The 7,477-nt window shown below is 37.1% G+C and overlaps 1 non-coding gene across 1 annotated transcript; it reads right to left on the bottom strand.

Annotated features, from left to right (window-relative positions):
* Positions 1-456: 456 nt before the first annotated feature.
* LOC122150621 lies at positions 457-582 on the bottom strand. Its single transcript, XR_006163768.1, has one exon. It is a non-coding gene; the product is annotated as a U6atac minor spliceosomal RNA (small nuclear RNA).
* Positions 583-7,477: the final 6,895 nt, after the last annotated feature.

Raw genomic sequence — 7,477 nt, 5'->3', positions numbered from 1 at the left:
GCCTTCCTACCTCAGGGGCTCATCTTTTAGCACTATATCAAATAAAGTTTCCCTGCTGTTTATAAGGAGCTCTTGTGGTGTAGCACCTAAGACATTTGACTGCTAACCAATTGAATGGCAGTTCAAATCCACTCCTCAGAAGGAAGACTGGGCAATCTACTTCCTTAGAGATATGGCCTCAGAAACCCAAAGAAGGCTTGCTATGAGTCGGATTTGACTAGACATTAGTGAGTTTGTTTATTTGTTTGTTTGGTGTTTATAAGGTTTCAGTGGCCAATTTTTTCAGAGGTGGATCTGCCCATATCCTTCTTCCTAATCTGTCTTAGTCTGGAAGTTCTGCTGAAACCTGTCCACCATGGGTGACCCTGTTAGTATTTGAAATATCAGTGGCATAGTTTCCAGCAAGACAGCAACAAACAAGCCACTAAAGTACAATAAACTGACCAAAGAGTGGTAGGAAAACTGTGGTTAGAAGCTAAAATGTAGGTGAGAATGCCTGAACTATATGTGTGCTATAAGGCTCAAAGGCCTCTTTCTTCCTTGTTAAGAGGAGAACTAACTTTCTCTCCTTTCATACAACACAAGAAAACTTTTATGGATTAAGAATTGTGTAAGTGAACCCCAAAACCAAAGTACTTGATTTGTAAAAATGGCTTCCCAGATCTAAATTAAACTCTAGTTTGAATCAAACAGCTACTTGGCCTTAAAACTGATTTTGCTGCTCTGAGGAGACTATTAAGCTTCTTATAAAGTTTCACTACTTGGAAGCTCAAAAGATCATGGGTCAAGATTTTAGCTTGTGTGAAGAATTCTTTGCTACAGGATGTTTTTTGAGAGTGTTTACAAGGCTTGATCCAAGAAGAATGTCTTGGTCAACATGTCCCAGGAGATGAGGAAACAGAAATGATAATGATAAGCAGGACTGTTGTTGAATGACTCCATTGTAACTTTTAGTCATGTAACCGCTAGTGCCTGTGAGCATGAAGCCATTCGTGTACTCCACTGGATAAAAAACCCTCTCTCTTCCTGCAATTTGGAAGACTATAATACCTTGCTTGGATGATAGTGTGTCTCTTGATTCATGAATCTCTCTCTCTTTCAATAAATCTTTGCTTTCATTTCTAACAGGGTAAATCTAGTGCTTCATTAAAACAGAATAAACAAAGCATGGCTGTCATATATGCCTGATAACATGATAGAACAAAAGCCCAAGAAGTTAACTTGGAAGAGATGGTTCTGTTGTTTCTGTTTAGTTTTGTATTTGCTTTTTCTTATTATTGTTTGCTTGTATGGTTGATTCATTTGACATTTATTTGTACGGTGGATATTTTTTGCTCCAATATCATCCCCTTTATCCCATTTATTTGGCTAAAGTAAATTAGCCGCTAAAATCCAGTGGCTTAAGAAGGTTATAGAGTCCTATATTCTAGCCAGAAGAAGCTGTGGTGTTGCAATAATTATAGCATTCAGATGCTAACCAAAAGTTTGGTGGTTCAAACCCACCAGCTGCTCCACGTAGAAATAAGTTTAATCTGCTTCCATGAAGATTTACAACCTTGAAAACCCTATGGAGCATTTCTATTCCAGGGTTACTATGAACTGGAATCATCTCGATGACAATGGCTTTGGTTTGGGTTATGGTTCTAGACAGCGGATGAGGAAGAGAACATCGTATCCCACAAACAATATACATCAATTCTGTTCATATTCCATTGGAGTAGATTAGTAACATGGTCCCATTTAAATGAACAAGGTACTCTGAAAGGGCAGACACATTTTAGTGACAACTCAGAACTTTGAAAGGTACATACACATTTTTTATGGCCTCATTTTCATACCATATGTGTTTTTAGAAGGTATTCCCAGCACCACATCAGGGGTAGAATATACAACTAGTAACAAAACTAGTCAGGGATTTCATTCCCATGGATACAGACAATGACTCAGGTGTTAAAAACAACATGAAAAGACCTCTTTAGAGCTCCTGGATACAATATGATCTTTATTGCTTTTTGAATGTTAATTTACATGGTGCTGGAGATACTGGAGATACCTTGGAAATAGAATAGAAATTATACATTGGGAGGTAGATCTCAGAAATGAAACAAGATAAACTGAATACAAATGACACATTTTATCCTTGGATCAAGCTACATCTGAGTATGCAAGTTTCATTTGCATGAGCTAAAATTATTTTTCATTTTATTTTAATTCTGTTTCAGTTTGGATATCTGTCATTTGTAACTTTAAACTTCTTAAGTAACAACATTTAATTATTTAATTGAAAACTAAAAATATTTTAGGAAAGAAAGAAGGTATTAAAAGAGACATTAACTAGTATAATAACAATTGATTAAGTATCAGTTGATTTATTAAAAAATGATTACCAAATGGCTGGATTAAGAATTGACTTAACACTTTATTGAACACGTATTGTTTGGCAACATCATGGTACACAGAACGTATACAGTGATGTACAGATAGACAAATAACTATGGCCCTTACAAAGATGGCATAGTGCCTAAGGCATTTGACTGCTAACCAGAAGGCTGGTGGTTCAAACCCATGAGTCACTCCTCTGAAGGAAGATTAGGCAATCTCCTTCCGTAGACATGTTGCCTCAGAAACCTGAGGAGGGGTTACTATGAGTCGAAGTCCACTTGACGACAATGAGTTGTTTTTTTTTTTTTTTTGAGCTTACCAAGATTGCTTATTTATACTACATGTGCTACTGTCTACCTTTTGCTTCTGTTACAGAAATGTCATAAATTGGTGGCTTTAAAGAACAGAAATTTATTTTCTTACAGTTATATTAGAAGTCCAAATTCAGGGCACCAGCTGTAAGGAAATGCTCTCTCTCTATGTTGATGTTGGAGAGGTGTGTGTGTGTATGTGTGTGTGAGTGTGTGGATTCTTATCCTTTCAGCTTCAATAGCCCAGGCATCTCTGGTTACTTGTGACATTCACATGGAATCTATCTCACATCCAATACACCTGTCATCCTATTTCTGCTTATTTCTTCCACTAATCTGCTCTTTTTATAACTCAGAAGTAAGTAGGTTTAGGACACACCCTATACTTTGATGGCCTCATTAACGTAACAAAGATAAACTTATTCCCAAAGGAAATTACATTCACAATGGGTCAGGATTCCAATTTATTTTGTGAGAACATTATTCAATTCATAATGTTTATCAAAAGGCATAGATTTAAATAAGAAATATATATTGATTCAAATGCATCAAATATTGCAAAATTCTTTTAGAAGAAGAAAGTAGCAAGTACGGTAGAGGCATCATTGGAAAGGAACCTCGTGTTGCTCACATGCAAGAAATGTTTTAGTTGCTCTTTTTGTTAGTACTCATTGGAGCATGGGGTAGAAAAGAGAGGGAGCCCTCAAACCAAGTCATCTCTAGCAATAACATTTCCGAACAAATTCACCTTTGCAGCAGTTAATGTGTAGAAAAATAGCTATAGTGGTGCTCTGGTATATGTTCAACAATTGTCTTTCTAAGTGCAGTTCCAATATGACTATTGTCTGATGTCTTAGTCTGATGTATTTCTTTATATTAACAAGTAAAACAAAGGGAAACTAGGAAGGCGCATGTTATAACTTCACTTATTTATCCATAAAGTGAGGGATTTAAAATCATTGTTTTCCAATATGGAAATAATATTGTAAAATTTTTTGTATGATTTACAGCTCATTTTTAAGTATAATCTATATTGTTAATACTGTTAATATGTTTTCCATCCCTTTCTTAGGTCAAGGCATTCAAAAATAAATAAATAGATTATATCCTCATTTTAGACTGTGATGACTACCAGGGTTAATTTCAGCTACCAACATGAGGCATTCAACGCTTCTTTGAGGTAACAAAAATCCTGTCTTCTCCATAATCCAGGAAGTCTCAAATCAGTTAGTGAAAGTATCAAGTCCACATATTAGTCAATAATAAATATTTCAATAAAGCATAAGTTTTTCTCCCCTAGCTCCCAGATAGGACTGGTTACAATAGGTCATTTGTTACCTAGGAAAAGTGAAGTACAAATTCTCTTATTCTTGCTTACCTCCTCCCATACTTAATAGCACCTGTTTCTGACCTACTTAGGGAACACCTTGGTTGACTGGCACCATCATAAAAAGGATTTGTAATCTCTGCACCTAGCAGTTGTCTAAAGGTATTTTTCTCTGTTACGGACACTGGTGGATACCTAACAGCCCCATTACGAATAATCAAATTTCCCATGATAAAAATTACATTTTTTTCTTTCTAGTGCCTGGTCACCCTGGATTAGTTCTGGGTTTTTTGTTTGTTTGTTTGTTTGTTTTGCTTTGTTTTGGCAATATACTCATGGACCTTTATTTTGGGGGTCCCATTCTAAGCTGACTCTCTCTCTCTTATATAGCCCTTCTCTCTGCCATTAAAACAAAACAAACAAACAAAAAAACTGTATCTATTTTTATACCGATAAACTCTGAATAAAACTAACATAGCACTAACTTCCTCAGCACCCATGTTTTCCTAGACAGAAACTAGTCACCTTTACTTAATACTGGGCTCATTGCTGAAAACACATAGCAAGCTCTTCAAGAAGTCTATAGAAGTCCCTTAATTACAATTAGAGATTGAAACGTTAGCTCATCACTTTCCCTTAGGTCATGGGAGTATAACAGTAATTGTTGTTGTTGTTGTTATGTGCCATCGAGTGGGACCCAACTCTTAACGACCCCTCCATGGGTTTCCAAGGCAGTATCCCTAAGGAAGTAGATTGCCCAACCTTTCTTCTGAGGAGTGGCTGGTTGGTTTGAACCGCCAGCCAACTGGTTAGTAGTCAAGTGCCTTAGGCACTATGCTACCAGAGCTCCTATAACAATGATACCAGGGAGTTTTTCCCAAAGAAATCTCTGCATCTTCTATCACTCTCAGTCTCTTGACCCCTTGGTATCCTCACAGTAGTGTGTTCAAAGAAACTTTTAACTCTTTCCCCCACCCCCAAAATTCTTTTAAATTCTACATATGATCCAATATCTCCTTTGGAATGAAGTATCTATTAGATCTTAGTACTTCAAATAAAACTTCCATTATTTTCAAGTTATGACACTACAGATGTGGATAATCTTGGGGTTTTACAAACTACTATCAAAAGATGTTCTCATATATTTTATTCAAGCAAAGGAAAGGAATATATGTATGTATATATGTGTGTGTGTGTGTGTGTGTGTGTATGTGTATGTGTATGTATGTGTGTGTGTGTATATATATATATATATATATATATATATATATATATAACCCTAGGGAAGCTCTGGTAGCATAGTGTCTATGGCACTTGATTCCTACCAGAAGGCTGGCAGTTCAAACCCACCAACCACTCCTCAGAAGGAAGGTTGGACAATTTACTTCTGCAGTGATACTGCCTCGGAAACCCAAGGAGGGTTGCTATGAGTCAGGTCCAACTCGACCACACATAACAACAGCAACATATAACATATATTTATCTATTTACATATATATTACTTGTTCATTATGTTTAAACATTTAAAAAATACAGATAGACAAAAGAAAAGATGACAGTAAATGCACCCACAATCCATCTCCCAAGAAAACCTATTAATAAAAGTATATACAAAAATACATTTCCTTTCATCTTCCTTTTCTAGCACCTGTGTTATTTGACCCATCCTACTTAATTTATACATAGTTGTCATCATATCCTAACAGGACATACAATTATTTATTATTATTTTTTTATAATTTTAATGACAGCATAAATTCTAGTTGGATCCAACTCCACAGCGACCCTCCTTGGGTTTCAGAGGTGACATCACTACAGAAGTAGATTGCCCAACTTTCCTTCTACAGAGTGGCTGGTGGGTTTGAACCCCTCAAACGTCTGGTTAGCAGTCAAGTAGACACTATGCCACCAAAGTGCTCATGTTATTTGACCCCATCCTACTTAATTTATACATTATTGTCATCATATCTTAAAAGGATATACAATTTAAAAAAAAAAAAATTACTGACAACGTAAGTTCTATTCTATGAATATATTAACATTTCCTTGACTACTCCTGTATCATTAGATATTTAGGTGGAATCTGTGTTTCTATAAACTATCCTACCATGAACACATTATATGTGTATCACTTATGCCCATTTATTTCCTTAGAAAATTATACCCCTTTTAATAACCACAATAATATTTCCTCTTTAAGTGTACATTTGCATTTTAATAGGTATTAAGCCTTAAGCCAAAGGCACACATTTCTAAAATAGAAATGAAATTCAGGTAGCACTTAATGGACAAGGGATATATTTGGAGCACTTATTATGCCTTTCTGTTCTTTGAGAAATGTTAGGTAGGAATTAAACAATTGCCTGGGATATTATTATTGTTAGTTGCCAAAGAGCAGATTCTGACTCATGGCAACCCCATATCTACAGAATAGAACTGCACCAGTAGGGTTTTCAAGGCTGTGATCTTTTGGAAGAGATTGCCATGCTTTCCTTTCGAGGCACCTCTGGATTAGTTTGAATCACCAATCTTTCAGTTTGTAGTCCAGCATTTGACTATTTGTGCCCTGCACAAAATCCTCCTCTGTGGTACCTAATCAAGAAGCTGAGTCAAATTACATAGGCTATTCATATGATAAACTGAAAACCAAATCCGTTGCTTTTCAGTCAATCCCTATTCATGGTGAGCCTATGTGTTACAGAGTAGAATTGAGCTCCATGGTTTACACAAACCAAAAAAACAAAACCACTGCTGTTGAGGTAATCCCTACAAATTGTGAATATATAGGGCAGAGTAGAACTGCCACATAGGGGTTCCTGGGCTATAAATCTTTATGGAAGCAAACTGCCACATCTTTTTCCCAAGGAACCACTGATGGATTTGAACTGCTGAACTTTTGGTTATTTTGCTGGCTATTCTAAAACCAAGCACTATTTGTAAAAATACTCATTTGCAGTGACCCACAAAAATTCTAGATGCTTACATAAAGTAGCCCCAGGGATACAGATGAGGAGAGACAACTCAGGGACACCCAAAGCAGCAGGCGGGAAGAGCAGGAGAAAGGGGATTAAAAGCCAGGAAGCAGAGAGAAGAACAATCAGCCGAAGGGATTAGGTGGGGAGAGGAAACTCAGGCCCGCCCAAAGCAGCAGGGCAGGAAAGCAGGAGAAAGGAGATAAAAGCCAGGAAGCCAGACAGAAGAGCAGTAAGCCCCAGGGATAAAGGTGAGGAGAGACAACTCAGGGATGTCCAAAGCAGCAGGCCAAAGAGTAGGAGAAAGGGGATTAAAAGCCAGGAAGCCAGACAGAGGAACAGTCAGCCACAGGGACCCAGGTGGGGGTGATATGAGAGGTCTCCAACAGCAAGACAAACTTGTCTGTTGGTTTGTCCTACTGTGGTGACATGTAGAATTGAGTTTTGAGGCTGAGCCTCTGGTGTTCAAAACCCAGCGAGATGCA

Source organism: Orycteropus afer, unplaced genomic scaffold (genome assembly GCF_000298275.1).
Source record: "Orycteropus afer afer isolate SDZICR_OR568_19922 unplaced genomic scaffold, OryAfe1.0 scaffold00186, whole genome shotgun sequence".
Lineage (NCBI taxonomy): Eukaryota > Metazoa > Chordata > Mammalia > Tubulidentata > Orycteropodidae > Orycteropus > Orycteropus afer.
This window is presented reverse-complemented; position numbering and strand designations above follow the sequence as displayed.